The following is a 20,766-nucleotide window of genomic DNA, read 5'->3' as shown; positions in this document are numbered from 1 at the left end:
CTCATTGCTTGCTGCCTATATAGGAGCTGTGGGTATTCCTTTGGGCCATCCTTCTCTACTTGCAGGCTTTGGAGAGAGAGGAGGCAGATTAGAAGAGACATGCAAGACAAGTGCAATGGCACCCTAAGTGATCAAGTAGATCTCACCCTTATAACATAATGCAGGCTAAGGCAACTGCACCTGGATATGGCCAAAGAAATCTGCATCTGAAAACTAAGATTCCCCGAGGAGACTGTGACGGAGCTTTGCAGTGTCCTGCGGCCAGAACTAGAAACTACTTCCAGGACAGGGACAGCTCTATCAGTGGCTTTTGAGGTAACTCCTACCTTGAATTTACTGCCACAGAACATTCCAAGCAACAGCAGGAGATATTTCTCCACCTGAACAGTTGTATCATGCAGGTCGTAGATGTCTTGTTTGTTCAGGCCACTGAATTCATTGCTTTCAGGCAGCAACATAAAGCAGCCCTACACTTTTCTGTCAGGTTGGATTCCCTAACATTCAGGGCTTTATTGATACTGATTTGTTAAAGGAAAATCGTACTGGACTAACTTGATTGAGCTCTTTGATGAAGTAACGAGAGGGTTGATGAGGGTAGTACGGTTGATGTTGTGTATATGGAGTTTCAAAAAGGCATTTAGTAAAGTACCACATAATAGACTTGTTAGCAAAATTAAAGCCCATGGGATTAAAGGGACAGTGGCAGCCTGGATACAAAATTGGCTTAGGAACAGAAAGCAGAGAGTAGTGGTGAACAGTTGTTTTTCAGACTGGAGGGAAGCATGCAGTGGTGTTCCCCAGGGGTCAGTATTAGGACACTGCTCTTTTTGATTTATATTCATGACATGGACTGGATATAGAGAGTATAATTTCAAAGTTTGCAGATAACGCGAAACTCGGAAATGTAGTAAACAATGTGGAGGATAGTAAGAGACTTCAGGAGAACATAGACAGACTAGTGAAATGGGCAGACACATGGCAGATGAAATTTAACGCAGAGAAGTGTGAAGTGATACATTTTGGTAGGAAGAATGAGGAGAGGCAATATAAACTAAATGATACAATTTTAAAGGGAACACAGGAACAGAGAGACCTCTGTGTACACAAATCTTTGAAGGTGGCAAGACAAGTTGAGAAGGCTGTTAAAAAAGCATTTGGGATCCTGGGCTTTGTTAATAGAGGCATAGAGTACAAAAGCAAGGAAGTTATGCTAAAGCTGTATAAAACACTGGTTAGGCCGCAGCTGGAGTATTGTGTTCAATTCCGGGCACCACACTTAGGAAGGATGTCAAGGCCTTAGAGACTACAGAAGAGATTTATTAGAATGGTACCAGGGATGGGGGACTTCAGTTATGTGGAGAGACTGGAGAAGCTGGGGTTGTTCTCCTTAGAACAGAAAAGATTATGGGGAGATTTGATAGAGGTGTTCAAAAATCATGAACGGTTTTGCTGGAGTAAATAAGGAGACACAGTTTCCAGCGGCAGAAGGGTTGGTCACCAGAGGTTACAGATTTAAGGTGATCAGCAAAAGAGCCAGAGGCGATATGAGGAAACATTTTTTTACACAGCGAATTGTAATGATCTGGAATGCACTGTCTGAAAGGGTGGTGGAAGCAGATTCAATAGTAACTTTCAAAAGGGAATTGGATAAATACTTGAAGGGAAAACATTTACAGGGCTATGGGGAAAGAGCAAGAGAATGAAATTAATTGGAAAGCTCTTTCAAAGAGCCGGCACTGACATGATGGACCGTATGACCTCCTCCTGTGCTGTACCTACTATGATACTATGATACTGTGATATGATATGTAGCATTACGAGCCTTTATGCTCAATGCTGCCTTTTCAGGAATAGAAAGGAGATCCACTCCATAAATGTGCAGCTGGCCTGTAACCATAGTACAGGGAATCACGCATGTTAATAATGCCTTCATGGTGCCACCATTACTTCAAGAGCCAGGATGACTGAAGGGCGGGGCAAGGTTTTCTGCTGCAGCCATGGTTCCTTACTCCATTGAGACACCTGAAAACAAATCTGAAGAGAGGTATAATGAGCCACATGCAGCTGTCAGGGTCTTGGTGGAGCAGACCATCTGCATCCCCAAACGAAGGTTTAGATGCTTGGACTGATTGGGGGAATGTCACAGTACAACCCATCCAAGGTGCCCAAGATGATTGTTGCCTGCTCTTACACAACTTCGCCCACAAGGAGGCCTTATAATGGACCTGACAGAAGGTAAACCTACCCAAAGACATATCAGTACAACCAACCAGTGATTCAGCAAGAATCTTCGGCAGTTTCTAATAGACAATACAGTTACTTAACTGTCTACAACTGTCACCTGCACATGTGTCACATAACCTGGTCAATAAACCATTGCCAACAGCCTTACATCAAGACCCATGGATAAAATGGTATTTCGCCCCAACTATCTTATTCTACCACATCCCAAATTAATTCTCACAACTTATTAGAGTACCAGTTAAGCCAAATTTTATTTACCCTAATTGTGTGATGCAGATGTGTTTAGTGCATTTCCTCTTTGTGACAGTGTCTTCTACTTTCTATCTATCCCTTTTAAGTGTTTCCCTAATGAAAAGAGGAAATGAGATGTTGTTGCTGGATGTCAGTGTTTGTTTCTGGGGTTGGTGGATCTCCTGTACCTCTTTGAGCTCAGTCGGTAGACGATGCTACAACAACAGATAACATGGGCTTTGATGCAGTGGCTGCCTGTACATTGTCTGATACATTAGTAGTCACTTGAGCGAGGTGGCTTGGTGCTGCAGTTGTGGTGGTGCACTGAGAGACAAGCTTGATGGACCAGATGGTCTTTTCCTGCCCGTCAATTTTGTATGTTCGTGTAGAGTCTGCACATGTATGGACATACTGCAGGGAGATGCAGCGAGAGGTGGTCATTGTTAATCCAATGGCAGAGTCCAAGGGGACAGTGGTGAGTGAGGTGAACAGAATGGGAAGGAGGATGGAGAGCTTAGCCCACAGTGGGTGTGCTGAGCGGGAAGGTTAGGCGAGAGAGGAGGATGGGCCAGTTGGGATTGCTGTGCGTAAGGAGGCAGCAACGAGTGCTTCGATAGGTCCTTCATAAAATGCCAGGAGGGGCTTATCCACATAGAATTCAAGCCTGGGACGTTGGCAGGAGAGTAGGAAGGCAGAGGGCTTGAGGGATGGGAGGGACAAGGAATGCAAGAGGGAAGAAATGGAAGGTGGCATAACTAAGTGATAAGTAGGGGAGGAGATAGGAAAGAAGGACCTAAAAGGGATCAAGAGGAAAAAAAGATATAGAGATAATGGGCTCTGGTCCAAAGTGGCAGCCAAATTGTGCACGTGAATGAACACAGGGGGAATTCAGGTTACATAGACATGGCAGAGATTAGAACAAATGTGTCCAGGTTAAAGCAGAGGCTCTTCCCCCTTGCTCCAGGTGCCTTGCATCAGATGAATCAAAAACTATTACACTCGGTACACTCCATACTTTAATATTACCATGAAATGTTACAATATCTGATCGACCAACTGTCAGTCCACAGGTGCTAAACTTCACTGGATCAACAGTCTGTCAGTCTCTCTCCGTGACTCAATGCTGTCTGTCAGTCTCTCTCCATGACTCAATGCTGTCTGTCAGTCTCTCTCTCTGTATAACTGTATTTTCAACATTCTGGCCTTGATTTTAACTCGGTGAGTGCGAAGGCTGGGGCCAGCGACAAGGCACAGTGAGATTTTGGCTCTTGGGCCTCATTTCCATATTAAGGAACGAACTCCGCCCGAACCCACCAGGAATCACTGCCTGGCGTGGGAATTTGGGCAGCAGGAGGCTGTCGACTGGGAGGCGCAGGAACAGTCCCTGGATGTCAGGTATGTCTTGCAGAGGGGAATCCCGATTGGGGAATGGGGCGGGAAGCCCGGGGCATGGGATGCTGAAGGTTTCCTTTCACGAGGAAATAGAAAAAAATTAATTAAAATGCATTGTTCTGGCCCTCAACTTGGATCCTGGCATGCTCATCCAATCAGGCTCTAGGTTAAACTGATAGATCGGGCTTCAGTGATGTCACTGAAGCCCAACCTACATATTAAAGTGAACCCCACTGGCTCGTGGCAGTGTTCCTGCTGCCTGCAATTTAAAATTGCAGTCGGCCAGATCGGGGCAGGGAAGGAGTGGGTAAGTCTCCTACTCCATTTTAACTGTCCCCCACCCAGTTAAAATCGATGCCAGAGTTTTCCAGGTTTTGTCTTTCAATTTCCCGCCTGTTATCGCTCTTGGATGCTGGATGGTATTCATTATTAGTCCTGCCTCATTTTTCTTCTCACACAAGATGATTGTTTCAATGAATCACCCTTGGTTGCAGCTAAGTCATCTGTACGGTTATGGGATTATGATTTATGAGCACCATGGGACTATACATCATTGATTGAGATTTTTCGTCACAATTTTTAAGAACGATGCATAAGGCATTGGACTATGTGTGGGTGCAAATGCATGTAAGGCAGAATGAAACATTACAAACCAAATAACATAGCTGAATTAATAACAAAGTAAACCTCTCTTTTGATCGAATAAGATTTTAAATAATGAAAAGAACTAAAAATTTGGAGAAGAGGCTTAAATGAGGAATGACTGAAATCTGAAATGAGGCCTGAAATGAAAGTGACAAAGATGAAATTCAAAAGAGAAGCAGCAGAACCGAGATGAAGCTTGAAAGTGGAGAATGAGACCTGAAAAGAGAAGTCACTGAGAGGAGGCTTGAAATGGAAATGAAAGAGATAAATCCTGAAATAAAAGCAGCAGCGATAAGGCGACTTCATAGAGATTGAAACAAGATCCCAAAAAGAAGCATTGGAGATGAGACCTAAAATTTTATTTGGGTGAGTTCTTGTGTTCCTAAAATTCAGGGTTGTCCATATTGGAAAAACTGCTCTTTCCATTATTGTATGTGGTGTCACTATTAATTATTCCCAGACCAGATATACACAGGATAAATATAAAGTAAACTCCCTATGCTGTCTGCAAGCAATGTATCTTAACCCTAACCTCAGAATGATCCCAACAGAACCAGTGTAGTATTCTTATTTTTCGCACTAACCATGCTTATGGACTTTCCCAATGAGATTGCCATTTGTTCTCTCAAATAATGGACAACTTTCTACTGTGGATTCATCCTGTAAAGAATGGAGTTGAGATTACCCAAACTCAATTATGATACTTGCAACAGGTAAAGAGAAGATTCGATGGCTGTGGAGTGCTTTGGGATTTCCTGAGGTCGTGAAAGGGATTATGTAAATGCAAGTTCTTTCTTTCTTGTTTGTGTTTAATGTCAGATTCTTTCAATAATCAAATGACCATTAGTTTCAGTGAGTAAATGCACCACCCTGTGTAGCACTGATCCATAGAGACCAGTTCCCTAATCTCTGCTGGGTTGGCTGATTGCAGTAAGGGCAGTGATCTGGGGCCACCACAGTTGACCTCTGGGATGGGGGAGGGGAAAACTCAGCCAGGGATCCTGGCGCTGGTCATGGTCCAGTGTTGGAAAGTGCATGTTTAAGCACACTGGGGAGAACAGGACTGAGCTAAGCAACAATTGCCTCTACAGTCGAGTTCCATGCCAACCCTCGCTGTGTTGGTGCATGTACGAGGAATGCAGGGGGAGGCGCATCGCCTTTTAGAGCCGGACGCTACCAAGTCTTCAGGAGAGAGAGGGGAAAAACTGGCACAACCCTTAGCAAAGGGATTATTCTGAGAAGTTATAACTATCAGGAAAGATTGAACAAGCTGGGGCTCGTTCCTCGAGAAAAGAGAAGGCTGAGAGGTGACCTAACAGTGGTCTTTAAAATTATGAAGGGGCTTGATGTTTCCACCTGTTGGGGAGTCCAAAACTGGGGTTATAAATACAAGATAGTCACTAATAAATCCAATAAGGAATTCAGGAGAAACATCTTTACCCTGAGAGTGGTAAGAATGTGGAACTCGCTACCACATGGAGTAGTTAAGACGAATAGCGTAGATGCATTTCAGGGGAAGCTAGATAAGTACATGAGGGAGAAATGAATAGAAAGATATGTAGATAGGGTTAGATGAAGTAGGGTTGGAGGAGGCTTATGTGGACCAAATGCACCGGCAAAGATCAGTGGGGCTGAATGGCCTGTTTCTGTGCTGTAAATATATGTAATTCTATGTAATCTCATCTCCTATCATCTGTACATTCTCAAGCCCTGTCATAGAGGTGAGTGAGTGAGGCTCTAACCCATTGCACCACTAAGTCTGTCTTCAGTTTTGTTTTTTTACACAGTGAGGTTTAGGAGCTCCATTAGTTCAGTTGTGGTCTCTGATTTGGTCCAAGTTGATGTATTTATACATTCAGCATCCATTAGTACAGAATCAAAGGTTAGGTTTAAGGGTAAAGCTGTGGAATGGTCTAAGTCAAAGCTTTCAGTCAGGACTGCAGCATCATTACAGTGGAGCCTTCACATTGGCATGAATTGGCCATCAGTAATACCATCCTACCTCCATGTAAGTAGAGAAAAAGCTTCTTAATTATTTCTACTAAAGCAAAATTGAACAGTCAAACTGCATTTAAACAAAGAGAAATGCTAATCACGTTCCATTAGTAACACTTAAACAAGGGGGTGGTTTGAGTCTTGCTGCTCTCACAGGTCTGTTTCCAGTACGTTCAATATTTTTATCTCTTTAGTATTAATAGCATTCTATCAATATTCTAGAGCTTTTAGGGCTTCTTTGCTGAAGTTTTTTGGTATAATTATCTGCACTCCAGAATAACTCAAATTATGACAAGACCTACAGCATTTATAGCCTTTCAACTTTGGTTTATTTGTTTAATCAAACCTTTGAGTAATGAAACAGGGGTTTAAAGGAGAAGGGAAGTAGAGGGAAAAGTAGTTGTAATGTAAAGTGCTTTCCCTATCTTGATTTTTTTAGAAAGTAATTGAATTAAAATAACTTGTAGCTTTTAAATGGCGTTTTCAGGTTTAATATTGAAAGGACAGGCCACCCCACGGAGATCTATCCTTCCAGTAGGAAGCTACGGAGACCTGGTCAGTAAACAACTCCATTGGGAGTATCATTGATTGGCGGCCTGTCTGGGTCCTGGATGCTACTCAGGATACATCAAACTCAGGAAACTTCAGCACTGCTTGAGCACTGCTATGCACTAGTCCTTGGTCAACCACCTGGTTGAGGTTCTCTGCAGCAATGACGGATTCCACCTTTAAAGGAGGGGAATCATCAGGAAACTTATTATGGCCCATAGAGCAGACCCGTTATTAGCTGAGTGGAACTGCATTGACAACAGTAGTTTCAAAAATCAAATCTGTCTTAGCTTCTTGATTAAAGGAAGGGATTCTTGAGGCTTAAGATCAGTGAAAAGAGGTTCAAAAAAACAAAATAAAAAGCAGTCTACAGTAACAGGAACACAGATTAAGGGCCTGGAATTTTGCAATCTTTTAGAGGCAAAAGTGGGGTAGTTTTGGATTAGGGGACTGGAATTTGGGAGATACCCCGGAACACAAAGTGGTTTTACTGTGCGCATAGATATTTATAACATATCACCATTGTGCTTCTCTGTGCTGTTTTTAAACCTATTCAATTGTTGTGCCCAGGTACTACCTGAAGGCCTGAGCTGCCTGTGGTGCTTGGCTGCGTTATGGTATCATGGGCCTCTTCGGACAGAGGTAGTCTTCGTCTCAGGGCTTCTGAGTCCCGGGAAGACTCTTCAGCAGGCTGCGTCATCACTGCAGTTGCATGGGTGGTCTGATCCTGTATCCCGACACCTACATGAGGAAGCATCTGAGTGAACTGGCTGGAAAAGTAACAAGAGCTGTAATTAAGAGAGAGGATGGCATCATGAAGGCAAACTCTAGCCATACCACTTGTCCTGGATCCTGAATCTGAGAGCCCACTGATCAGCATACGTGCAGTCCTACAGACAACGAGAGACAACGCCCTGAATCTCTAGGAAGGTGGTTCCCAAAGTTCTCTCCAAATGGGTGGCCAAGGTCTGAAGGCCAGTGATCAAAGTATCCACTTTTGATGCACTGACTAGTCTGGAGGACCCTCTCTCTCAGACCATAAAACCATAAGACCATAAGAGATAGGAGCAGGAGTGGGCCATTTGGCCCTTCAAACCTGCTCCACAATTTAATGAAATCATGGCTGATCTGATTTTTTCCTCAACTCCACTTTCCCGCCCTTTCACCATATCCTTTGACTCCCTTGCTGATCAAAAATTTGTCTAACTCAGCCTTGAATGTACTCAGGCGGAACAGTTATAAATGTTGCTGGTGCTACAGGTAGTGCTGTATTGTGTTTAATCCGTCTCAGATACTGACACTGAGGACGATATTGTACTCTGCCAACTGTTCACTTTAACGAATGGGACAGAAAAGCCCACCCTTTTGTACAAATAACTGAGACTGAGGGATCATTATGGAATTATTTAACCTTTTGATTTATTCCCATAAAGGCATGTTACAAAAGCTTTGTGCAGCTTTCTATTATAGATGCAGTGTGTTATGCTGTATTTGTAGCAAATTCTGTAGAGTAGATTTTCCTCTGCGAGTCAAAGGACTGAAAGGTGAAAAAGTGATATAAGCCTGGAGGAGGTGGGTGGGGGGGGTCAAGGCTGTGGAAGCACTTGAAAACAAGGACCAGGAGTTTAAATATAATACGATGGGGGTCAGGGATCCAGGGTGGGGCAATGAGGATAGGACTGATGGGTGAGCGGGCTTTACTGAGGGTACAATACAGGTGGCTGATTTGGAAAAGTTGGAGTTTGTGAAGGATGGAAGGCCAGAAAGGACGATGTTGGAGTAATCGCATCCAGAACAAGGGTTTTAGTAGCAAAGGGTCCGAGGCATGGGCAGTGGTAGGCAGTGTTACGCAGGTGGTCTTGTTGATGAATAGGATGTGGGGTTTGAAGTTCAGCTCTGGGTCGAACAGGACATCATGGTTTAACACAATGTAGTTCAGCCTGAATGACCAAGGAAGGGATGGAATCAATGGTAAGGGAGTGGAGTTTTGATGTGAGCCAAATATTGTGGCTTTGGTCTTCCTGATATTAGGTTTGAGAAAGTTGTGGCTCATTTATTATTTGATATGGGACAGGGAGTCTGACAGCACATTTGCCTAGTAAGGGCAGAACCTCCAAAAACACCAGAAAACCGTTGCCATTTCCTGAAGGACATTAGTGAGCCAGTTGTGTTTTTAGCACAAAAAAAGGAAGCAGATTGTAGTATAGTGCATCATTTTAAAGGGAACCTCTCCTAGTGGGCAAAGGCTAGGCATAGTCCTAAGTCAGAAAGACCAGAAGATCCCAGGAGGTTTGAATCCTAGTCTGTGTTAATTTAGCTGATCTTAGCTTGACAGCAACCCGTGTGCTACAAATGATCTCATTATGGGGTTGAGAGGGATGATGGGCTAGGTGGAGCTGAGTGTCATCAGCATACATATGGAAGCTGACCCATACCAGTAGATGATAATTACTGAGGGCGAGCATGTAGATAAGGAAGAGGAAAGGGCCAACAATAAATTCTTGGGGATCTCTGGAAGTTACAGTGCATGGGTGAAAAGAGAAGCCATTGCTAGAGATATACAGGCTGCATTTGGATATTGAGGATGGAACCAGGCTCGGGTAGTTGCACAGAGCTGGAAAATAGAGGCGAAGCGATGCAGGAAGGTGGTTTGGTCAACCATATCAAGTGCTGTAGAAAGGTCAAGTGTTACAACTATATCCGCATTTTCCACATTTTTACAAGTCACACCTGATGCAATGAAGACACGAAGGCCCCAAAACTCCTCATGATGCAATCCTAACAGTTACACTGGGATCTCGCTCATTCATGCCCTCCAGCACTGAACCCAGCAGAGTTTGTGAGGTCAGTGCGAGCGTACCTCATTTGCGTGCGGTGATCAGCCACAAGTGCCACTACAGGTGCATCTGCGAACCTGCCTACCCCATGTGATTGGAAATTCCATGCTCACCCACCATGAGAGTGTGTTGTTGCCCAGGCCCCCCCCTCTCAATCATGGCTAGGTCCTCAGCCCACTGTGTAAGTGGGCCAGTCTTTTTTTTAAATGATGCTATTTCTTCAGTGAGGCCCACATTTGCATCGACTCAATTGGTATACCAGTTTCCATGGATAAACTGGGGCCTGATTAAGCCAATAGAGTGGTAAATCCAGGCATAAAGATTCCCTCCACCCACCCGCCACCCACCCCACAGCCCGTGACATTTGCCTAGTAAGGGCAGAACCTCCAAAAACACCAGAAAACCGTTGCCATTTCCTGAAGGACATTAGTGAGCCAGTTGTGTTTTTAGCACAAAAAAAGGAAGCAGATTGTAGTATAGTGCATCATTTTAAAGGGCACCTCTCCTAGTGGGCAAAGGCTAGGCATAGTCCTAAGTCAGAAAGACCAGAAGATCCCAGGAGGTTTGAATCCTAGTCTGTGTTAATTTAGCTGATCTTAGCTTGACAGCAACTCGTGTGCTACAAATGATCTCATTGCTCCTGATCCGGACTGGGAGGAATAGCCAGGGTTCCTGTTCCCGATTGTTAGCCAGTGACTCCTGCTGGAAAGTACTCATTTGTCAATATCAGGTGACGGTAGGATCGGTCTCAGTTATGGTGGCCTCCATGTTACAATAGCCTGCTGACGCTCACTGTATGTGCTCACACATCAAGAACAAAAGCTTGGGCGAGATACCAGAGGGCTGCCTGTGCCTGTTGAATCAAATCCCAGCAATTAGTGCCTTCAGGAGAAGAGTAGGGGAAAATTGGGAAAAAGGGTAACACTGAGGCAATCTAACACTTGTCAGTACACACACTGATCAGGATTGCAAAATTTATTGCAAGACTTTGCATTCACAGTTTAGACGTCAAAATAAGAACGCGAATAAGAAATTGTTACATAGAACCTTCACCAAAATTATTACTATAACAAAATTAAAAATGGTAAAGATAGATCCTGCATAATCATAAGCAAAGGCCATAGAGTTGTGATAACATGGGACTTCAACTACCCTAATATAGACTGGGATAGCAATAATATAAGGGGCAAAGAGGGGAAGAATTTTTGACGTGTGTTCAGGATAACTTTCTTGACCAGTATGTTTCCAGCCCAACGAGGAAGGAGGCTTTGCTGGATTTGGTTCTGGGGAATAAGGCGGACCAAGTGGAGCAAATGTCAGTGGGGGAACATTTAGGGAACAGCGATCATCGTATCATAAGGTTTAGAATAGCTATGGAAAAGGACATGGACCATTCTAAAGTAAAAATACTCAATTGGAGGAGGGCCAATTTCAGTTGGATGAGAACAGACCTGGCCTGGGTAAATTGGAATCAAAGATTGGCAGGCAAAACTGTAATTGAACAATGGGCGGCCTGTAAGGAGGAGATGGTTCAGGTACAGTCTAGGTACATTCCCACGTGGGAGAAAGGTGGGCCACTAAAGCCAGAACTCCCCAGATGACAAAAGAGATATAGAGTAAGATGAAACAGAAAAAAGGGGCACATCACAGATGTCAGGTTGATAACACAAGTGAGAACCAGGCTGAATATAGAAAGTTCAGAGGGGAAGTGTAAAAGGAAATAAGAGAGGCAAAGAGAGAGTATGAGAATAGCCTCGTGGCAAACATAAAAGAGAATCCAAAAGTCTCCTGTAGGCATGTAACCAGTAAATGGGTAGTAAGAGGAGGGGTGGGGCCGATCAGAGACCAAAAAGGAGATCTACTCATTGAGGCAGGGGGCATGGCTGAGGTACTAAATGAGTACTTTGTATCTATCTTTACCAAGGAAGAAGATGCTGCCAGAGTCTCAGTAAAGGAAGATGTAGTTGAGATACTGGATGGGCTAAAAATTGATAAAGATGAGGCACTAGAAAGGCTGGCTGTACTTAAAGTAGATAAGTCACCCAGTCCGGATGGGATGCATCCTAGGTTGCTGAGGGAAGTAAGGGTGGAAATTGCGGAGGTACTGGCCATAATCTTCCAAACATCCTTAGATATGAGGGTTGTGCCGGAGGACTGGAGAATTGCAAATGTTACACCCTTGTTCAAAAAGGGTGTAAGGATAAACCCAGCAACTGCAGGCCAGTCAGTTTAACCTCGGTGGTGGGGAAACGTTTAAAAATAATAATCCAGGACAGAATTAGCAGTCACTTGGAGAAGTGTGGATTGATTAGGGAAAGCCAGCACAGATTTGTTAAAGGCAAATCAAGTTTAACTAACTTGATAGAGTTTTTTGATGAGATAACAAAGAGGGTAGATGAGGGCAATGCGATTGATGTGGTGTATATGGACTTCCAAAAGGCTTTTGATAAAGTGTCGCATATTAGGCTTGTCATCAAGATTGAAACCCATGAAATAAAGGGGGCAGTAGCAGCATAGATACAAAATTGGCTAAGTAACAGGAAGCAGAGAGTAGTGGTGAGCGTTTTTTTTTCAGACTGGAGGGAGGTGTACAGTGGAGTCCCCCAGGGGTCGGTATTAGGACCACTGCCTTTCTTGATATAAATTAATGACTTGGACTTGGGTGTACAGGGCACAGTTTCAAAATTTGCAGATGACACAAAACTTGGAAGTGTAGTGAATGGTGATAAGGATAGCGATAGACTTCAAGAGGACATAGACAGGCTGGTGGCATGGGCGGACACGTAGCAGATGAAATAAAACACAGAAAAATGCAAAGTGATACATCTCGGTAGGAAGAAAGAGGAGAGGCAATATAAAATAGAGGGCATAATTCTGGAAGGGGTACAGGGCCAGAGGGATCTGGGGGTATATGTGTACAAATTGTTGAAGGTGGCAGGGCAGATTGAGAAAGCTGTTAAGAAAGAATACGGAATCCTGGGCTTTATAAATAGAGGCATAGAGAACAAAAGCAAGGAAGTCATGATAATCCTTTATAAAACACTGGTTCGACCACAACTGGAGTGTTGTGTCCCGTTCTGGACACCGCACTTTAGGAAAGATGTGAAGGCCTTAGAGAGGGTGCAGAAAATATTTACTAGAATGATTCCAAGGATGAGGGACTTTAGTCTATTGGATAGACTGGAGAAGCTGGGGTTGTTCTCCTTGGAACAGAGAAGATTGAGAGGAGATTTGATAGAGGTATTTAAAATCATGAAGGGTCTAGATAGAATAGATAGAGAGAAACTGTTCCCATTGGCGGAAGGGTCAAGAACCAGAGGACATAGATTTAAGGTGATTGTTTTTTTTGCCAAAGGTGACATCAGGAAAAACTTCTTTACACAGCGAGTGGTTACGATCTGGAATGCACTGCCGGGGGGGTGGTGGAGGCAGATTCAATTGTGGCTTTCAAAATGGAGCTGGATAAGTACTTGAAAGGAAAAAATTTGCAGGGCTACGGGGAAAGGGCTAGGGAGTGGGACTAGCTGGATTGCTTTTGCATAGAGCCAGCATGGACTCGATGGGCCGAATGGCCTCCTTCTGTGCTGTAACCTTTCTATGATTTTATGATAATCCATTTTGTGAGAACTTACTGGCTTTTATTGTTTCAATTGCTTAATAAAGCAGCTAATTCCATGTCCCTGAAAATTTCTCAAAGGCAGTGGTCAGTACAATAAAATTATTTAAAGGCCTGGTCTATGTGATTTGTCACTATAAGTAGTGGTGCTCAGCATTCATCAATGACATACTTTTAGCTCTTGATAAAAAAATGTTCATTTCCCTTTTAGTTAATTGGCTCTGACGTCAATCGGTCATCAATTTCCACCCCCATTTAATGAGCTCTGCGTGATTGAAAACCATGACTTACTATTAGCACACAGCATACCTTACCTTACTGAATAGGCACATCTCATTATGCAATTCATAATTGTGACTAGGACAAAGAAAACAGTCTTAAAATGATACGGTAACCAACACTGTTGCAAATCTAATCATTTTTTATTCTGGTAAAATTAAGGCAATGACCACAATTTATTTTAAAATAAAATGCCATTAGTTGGTGCGTGTATGGCAATGAGAACATTCTCAAATATTCAGCCCTATTTCCCCTACCAAAAGTCTTTCACTCACATCATTGCATTTTTTTCATGGTTAAAGAGAAGTGCCCCTATAAAAGCAGTCCTCAGCAACAGAAGGGTTTATTTTCCCCAAACAACACTGAGCTTTATTTATATTGTTCTTTAGTTTTGTTCAGCATCATGTCTGGGTCAAAATAAATTCTGAAGTGATGCCTTGATAAGCACTGATGCAAATCTAATCAAACCTACTTGTTCTGGTTTATGCTGATAAATAAACAAAGAATAAGCAAGGAAGCTCGTTTTGAGGAAAATAGTCTTTCAACGGCCATCATTAAGAATTCATGCAATCACAAAACAAAAACAGACAAGAGCTGTGAATTTACAGTTTGTCTATTTATGTTCTGTGATTGTATGAATTCCTGACAATGGCCAATATAAAATCATCGTCCTCAGCTTGAGTCATTTGTTGATTGATCCTCAAGGACTTCATTCTATGAATTTCTTCTTCAATTACATTTTCTGTTCACGAATAGCAGGCTGACATTGGGGGTTACTATTGGATAAGCAGCATGTTGCCTTGTTCCAGCTCGTTATGAAGTGCCAGTGCTTTCACGTAAAAAGGCCTCTCAACCTCAAACAAGACAGCTTGACAGATTTTATAGTACAAAATGATACAGTTTCTTAAGCGTACACTTCAAGGAGTGCAAAAGGCCAAGGAAAGCAACTGCTTGAATTTAAGGTGTGTCTATCAAGAAATTCTTGCTATTTATGAGCAAACAATTTAAGAATGCAAAGGGAAAAATTGAATATCACCCAATGAATTTGTTAACAGCAGTTAAGCAAAAGTATTAAATCTAGATAGTGTTATATTAATACTATATACATATATTAATATTTACAGTATGCTATTTCTAATAGAGCTTTCATTTCAAGGCCTGAAATACAAATGCAACAATTGTGAAATAAAAGTTGAAAGAGCTAGAATTGCACGGTAAGTCACTCCATGTCTGAAAGAGATAGCTAGGTTAACATTTTAAGTATAACACTTCATCAGAACGTCCCATGTACTTGGGCGAAGTTTCATGCAAACTTTGGATATTTCTGCCCAGTTTACACTGCCCAAAGTTATAATTGATTACAATTTGGTGAAAATTATGTGGGTGGTATTTTGTACAAACCTATTACCAGATGCAAAATTTCCATAATTGTTATTTGTTTTTCTTTGTTCCATTTTGATTCCAATCTATGTTTGTAAATGTTAGCGAGTTCAGCATCGCCTCAAAAATTAAATTGACCATTCCAGTGATCTCTGCAATGCGGATAATTCCTCATCTTTGTTTTGCAAAGCACTTGCTGCAGCACAGTCTGCTCCCATCTATATAGAGTCAAGCGTTTCCTAGACACCTGAGCCAATCCCAACGTGAATTTGGTCCAAGACGGGAGCCTGAGCACAACTTGCAGGAAAAGTTGATCTGGAAATCGTATCTAGAGAGTCACTTTTAATGAAGTTGTAATTCTTATCTGTTAAGCGGATCCTACATAAAAGTGGCTCAATATCCCAAAAGAGGCAATGATTGAGCAGAAAATTAATTTAGATGACAATGTACTTAATTTAGAGACTGCTGACATTTTGTGAGCTTGATTCCACTGATGGTCATCAAAGGTAGTTTGACTTAGCTAGTCAAAGAAGAAATAATAGTCAGTTTTCATTTTCCAGAATTGAGTATTCACACATGCTTTTGAGACGCGAAAAGTCCAATCTGAATCATCCATTGTAACAAAAAATGTACAAATAAATGGGAACAGTAAGAGCAACACATCGTCAGCTAGGCATGCAAGCTAAACCCAATTCAAACCCCAAATAAATAGGAATATTTGGGGTTAATTCCCCAGTGTTCCACAATTTGGATCATGTCAATTAATAATTGGACTGTTCTTTGCATGGGTACAGTTCATGTAGCTTGTCACTGTAACAAAGGCTTTTTAAAATGTGTTTATTTATTTATTTATTACCTGGAAGTGAGGGCATTCTAATTCTGCTAATCTAGTTGTGAACTCTTTTCCTTGTGGTGTCAGAGAACTGATTGATGAAAATGTGCGCATGCTTGTAACAATGTCAGAGTCTGCATCCAAACCCTATCACTGTTGCGAGTATGCATCCATTTTCTCTGTAGTACCTGATAAAGCAGTCCTGGCACAGACCACTGGAATTGCTGCTCCTTGGGCACTGTGCCTATAGCACAAAGAGCTCATCTTGTACACGATGCAAGCTCTGCTCATACGTGGATAGACTGGAAAAGCTGGGGTTGTTCTCCTTACAGCAGAGAAGGTTAAGAGAAAATTTGATAGAGGTATTCAAAATCATGAAGGGTCAAGACCCAGAGGACATAGATTTAAGGTGATTGGCAAAAGAACCAAAGGCGACATGAGGGAAAACTTTTCTACACAGCAATCGGTTAGGATCTGGTATGCACTGCCCAAGGGGGTGGTAGAGGCAGATTCAATCATGGCTTTCAAAAGGGAACTGGATAAGTACTTGAAGGGAAAAAAAATTGCAGGGCTACAGGGAAAGGGTGGGGGAGTGGGACTAGCTGGAATCCTCTTGCAGAGGGCTGGGACGAACTTGACGGGCCAAATCCTTCCATGCTGTAACCATTCTATGATTCTATGTTTCTATTAGCACATTATTGCGGCACTCCCAGCACACAGTACGTGAAACACCGGGAGAGCACCAGGGTCAAAGAGTGGGTTATCCGATGTAAGCAACTCTTAAACAGCTGCCAGTCACCCTTAAAGCTGTCCCTCTCCTGAAGAGGGGGGAACTGACTGTATCGAAGGCACATGTTGGAATTGCTCCATGAAGCAGCTTTGGTGCTGCTGCTGCAGTAGTTGGTGCTGTAAAGAAAGGTGGTACCTTCTGCAGCAGAAGGTTATCCTTCAGTGAAGGCCAGCACCAGAGCACTCTGCATGGAAGTGACTGAAGCAACCTCACGTGCACCAACTCGAAGACCAGGCTAGGAAGGAATTTTCTGGTCTCAGGAAAATTGTCATGAATAATACTGCACAGATTTTGCTTTATTTTATAATGCAGCCTTAGGAAGCATATTAACAGTACTTCACTGTAAGCTTAGTGCAGTATCACAGAGGGAGAGTGCTCTTCACTGCCAACTGTTAATCTATTTTCCAAATGCACCAACTATGCCCATTTTTCACCAGGACACTCTACTGGGTTTTCCCCGTGGCTGTTAAATGTGACAAGCAATGAACACCAGGTATACTGCCAGTACAAGGTACCTGAATGCTGCATGTTCACATAAGGTGGCTGCAGGCCTGAGCACTTGGGTGGTATACATCCTCTCTCAGGTTCCTCCTTTCAACAGAATGCCACACATAAAAGGCACCAGTGCATGCAGAACAGGGAGGGAATCGCCCAACCTTGTCTCCTCATGGCAAAAGTCCTGGTAATTCTAGGCTGGAGGCAATGGAAAGAGTATTAACAGTAGGATTGGAGGCCTTCCCCAAGCTCATGAATAGGACCATCCTTTGTTTTTCATTCCTTCTCTCATTTACTGATAGGCATACAGTGCAGGACCGCAGCATGACATGCTAGAATGTCTTGCTACGTAAAGCTCTGTTTCCAGGGGTGATTTACTGCCAACATTCTAAAATATGTTTTTCTTCTGCTCCTCTAGATGCTCAAGAACAGGAGGTTGCAGAGCCTAACGTGACAAATGAACCTAGTTCCTCACAATATTCTGCTTCACCACCCCTACACACTAAAGCACCAGCACAAATGTATGCACTCAGTGGGGTTAGTTAATGCAGGAGGAAGCACTTGGATAAGCACAGAGCACACGTGAGGACGAATTGGAACACCAACAACTGTTGGCTGTAGGGCCAGCTCAAGGACTCCTTCAGCTACTAAATCTAAGGAATTGGACCTCACTTCACTTACCATTAATTAGAAATTTTGGTTCCTGAAAATGTTTCCTCGCTTGCCTATGGACTCCATTTACGACCCACAAAGTTTTTTGGTCTCTACATTTTTTTGCCCCCAATTTCTTTTGATCCCCACCTGTTCCTAACCCCAAGATTTTTTGTTTTACCTGCCAATGGCAGTTTGTCTTTAAATGGTAACTTCCCTTTAAAAAGCTGTTGTAGCCCAACAGTGCAGAAAACCCCACCTCCCACTGTGCAAGTTGGCAGTGGCAGGCCAATTCAATGGCGGAAGCTCACAGTTGAATACACAATTAACTCCAACCTTAAATGATTGGGTGGAATTGGCTGTGCTGATCGCAAGTGGGCGGATGGCCTACTTCACAACGTTCCCGCTGAACATGCACACGGAAAGGAAAACCCACCTCATATCAGAAATGGAGGTAAAATTCAAGTTCCTTTTATTAGCTATTTTGTACAAACCAGAGGCACCACTCTGATCGTAAATAAAAAGATGCTTTTGATTCAATATAAAATAGATCAAATCAGCTCCCAGCTCTGCTAAATCATATCAGCAATTTTAACAGATTTATGATATTTCTCTCTTTGCATAACTCAGCTTTAGTATTCATATCCTGTCACGAAGGAGCTTGCTATTAAAAAGCGAAAGGAGCAGCAAGTGACGGAGCAAAATAACTTGGAACTACGACAAAATAATTGATTTACAGGCTAAGAATATTAGACTGAAGAAGAGTTTGTTCTTGTCATTCAAGGACATTGGTTCTATTAAAAATAGCAGGGTATATGGTTACTGAATCATAGTAATAAACTGAAGTTAGTTTTCACCTCCAGGTTTTCTCCTGTTACATCCACACTTTGGAAGTTCTGATCCCCATCCAGAGGCACTGCTGTAGTTAGGAATGTCGTACCACTCCAAGTCTGGCTGAGCCCAAGCAACCATTACCCCACCGAGATATTTCTAGTTTTGGAAGCAGTGCAATTTTAGATTTGAACAATGTATTGTGCTCATCTTACTGGCACTAAAAAAAAAGTTCCAATAAAAAAGGTTACAAAATGCCCTATGATCATTTTTGCTGTTTATTTTTTTTTGGGGTGGTGGGGGGGTGCAGGGGGGCAGGTCACTAAACATTCCGCTGGGCGTTCCCCCCAGTACAATAACAAACGTGGCAGCTGCAGCTGCTCAGGGTGGAATTTTCTTCATGTAAAAGTTACTTGCAATACTGCTTCCCATACCACCAAAAAATTGTATTTTTATATTTAAAGATGAGTCTAAGGCCCCGATATTACCAGGGAGGCGGGATGGCAGCGGGGGGGGGGGGGGGGGGGGGCGGGGGGGGGGCAACTGGGCGAATGGGTAACCCGCCCAGTAAAATCCGTCCGTTCCCCACACGATCGCAGGTAAATTGAAGCCACTTACCCTGGCTTCCGGGTTTCCTGTCGACAACCTGCGCAGCGGGCGGACTGCGTACCTGCATCACAGGCTGTCAGCTGGAGGAGCCATATTTAAAGGGGCAGTCCTCCAATGCTGCTCCTGCAGCAAAGAACCAAAATTATAGAATGGAGCAGACCAGGGGAAAGGCTGCTCCCAGATTTACCGATGCCTCACTCCAGGTCCTACTGGATGGGGTGAGGAGGAGGAGGGATATTTTCTACCCAGCGGACGGGAAGAAGTGGTCTGCTTCTGCCACCAAGAAGGCCTGGCTCGAGGTGGCAGAGGAGGTCACCAGCAGCAGCACCATCTCCCGCACATGGATACAGTGCAGGAAGCGCTTCAATGACCTGACTAGGTCAGCCAAAGTGAGTACACTTACTCATTCTCCTACACTCTATCTTCCACATCACTGCCCCCAACCCACAACTCCTTCTGCACTGCCAACACTACTCTATCACATCACTCCTCACACCCACTCAAACCTCATCCTCAACTTACCTGCACTTACCTCCCCAGTACTCATCCCACCACTGCCACTCAACCCAATCCTCATACAACATCATGGCTCTGTTTCATACTCACCCTCTGATGCATCTCTTTCACGGTCAGCCTCACCCAAACCAATGCATTCAGCGGTTGGCCTCGTCACTATCCCTCACTCAAGCCTCTCTACTTTGTCCACTTATAGGAGAAGAGAGCCCAGAATGCACAGGAGAGGGCGAAGACTGGAGGGGGGCTGCAACATCAGGTCGTCCTCACGGACATGGAGCAGGTGGCTTTTGAACTAAGCCGCACCCTCGAGTGCCTGTCCGTCAGAGACGCCGAACGGCTGGTAACAGAACTTTAACATTCAGCACTCACAAAGCAAATGATGTTAACATGCCTTGCCATGTTCAGCACTTCAACATCGGTCATCATGCTTAATATTGCCTTCTGTTCTCTTACAGGACCTTCAGCGACCGCCGTGATGGCGGAGGGCGATTCATCAGAGGACCTGCCAGCCTGAGTGAGCCATCCACCAGCGCAGATACACACACCTCAGTGGGTCCCCGTCCTCACTTAGTTGGGGTCACACACGGTGAGTCACCACACATATGAGCACGAGCAGACACTGGGGGCAGGGGCAGCTTTGGAGAGTCCACGTCGGTTGGAGCACTCTTCTCCAGGCTCTGCTCAGCTGGACACAAATGCTGAACCCTGGGAGATATCCATGAGAAGGAGAATGATCGAGGGGCAGCAGCACATTTGCGATGTGCTGGAACAGGTGCCATGCACACTCTCCACAATGGCACAGAGGATGGAGGAGTCCAACTCCTGCATGAGTGGAATGGTGGCACAGGTACAGGAGGGAATCTCTGAGATACTG

The sequence above is a fragment of the Heptranchias perlo genome, chromosome 6, assembly GCF_035084215.1.
Source record: "Heptranchias perlo isolate sHepPer1 chromosome 6, sHepPer1.hap1, whole genome shotgun sequence".
NCBI classification, from domain to species: domain Eukaryota; kingdom Metazoa; phylum Chordata; class Chondrichthyes; order Hexanchiformes; family Hexanchidae; genus Heptranchias; species Heptranchias perlo.
The sequence above is the reverse complement of the archived record's forward strand: the minus strand, read 5'-3'. Positions refer to the sequence as shown.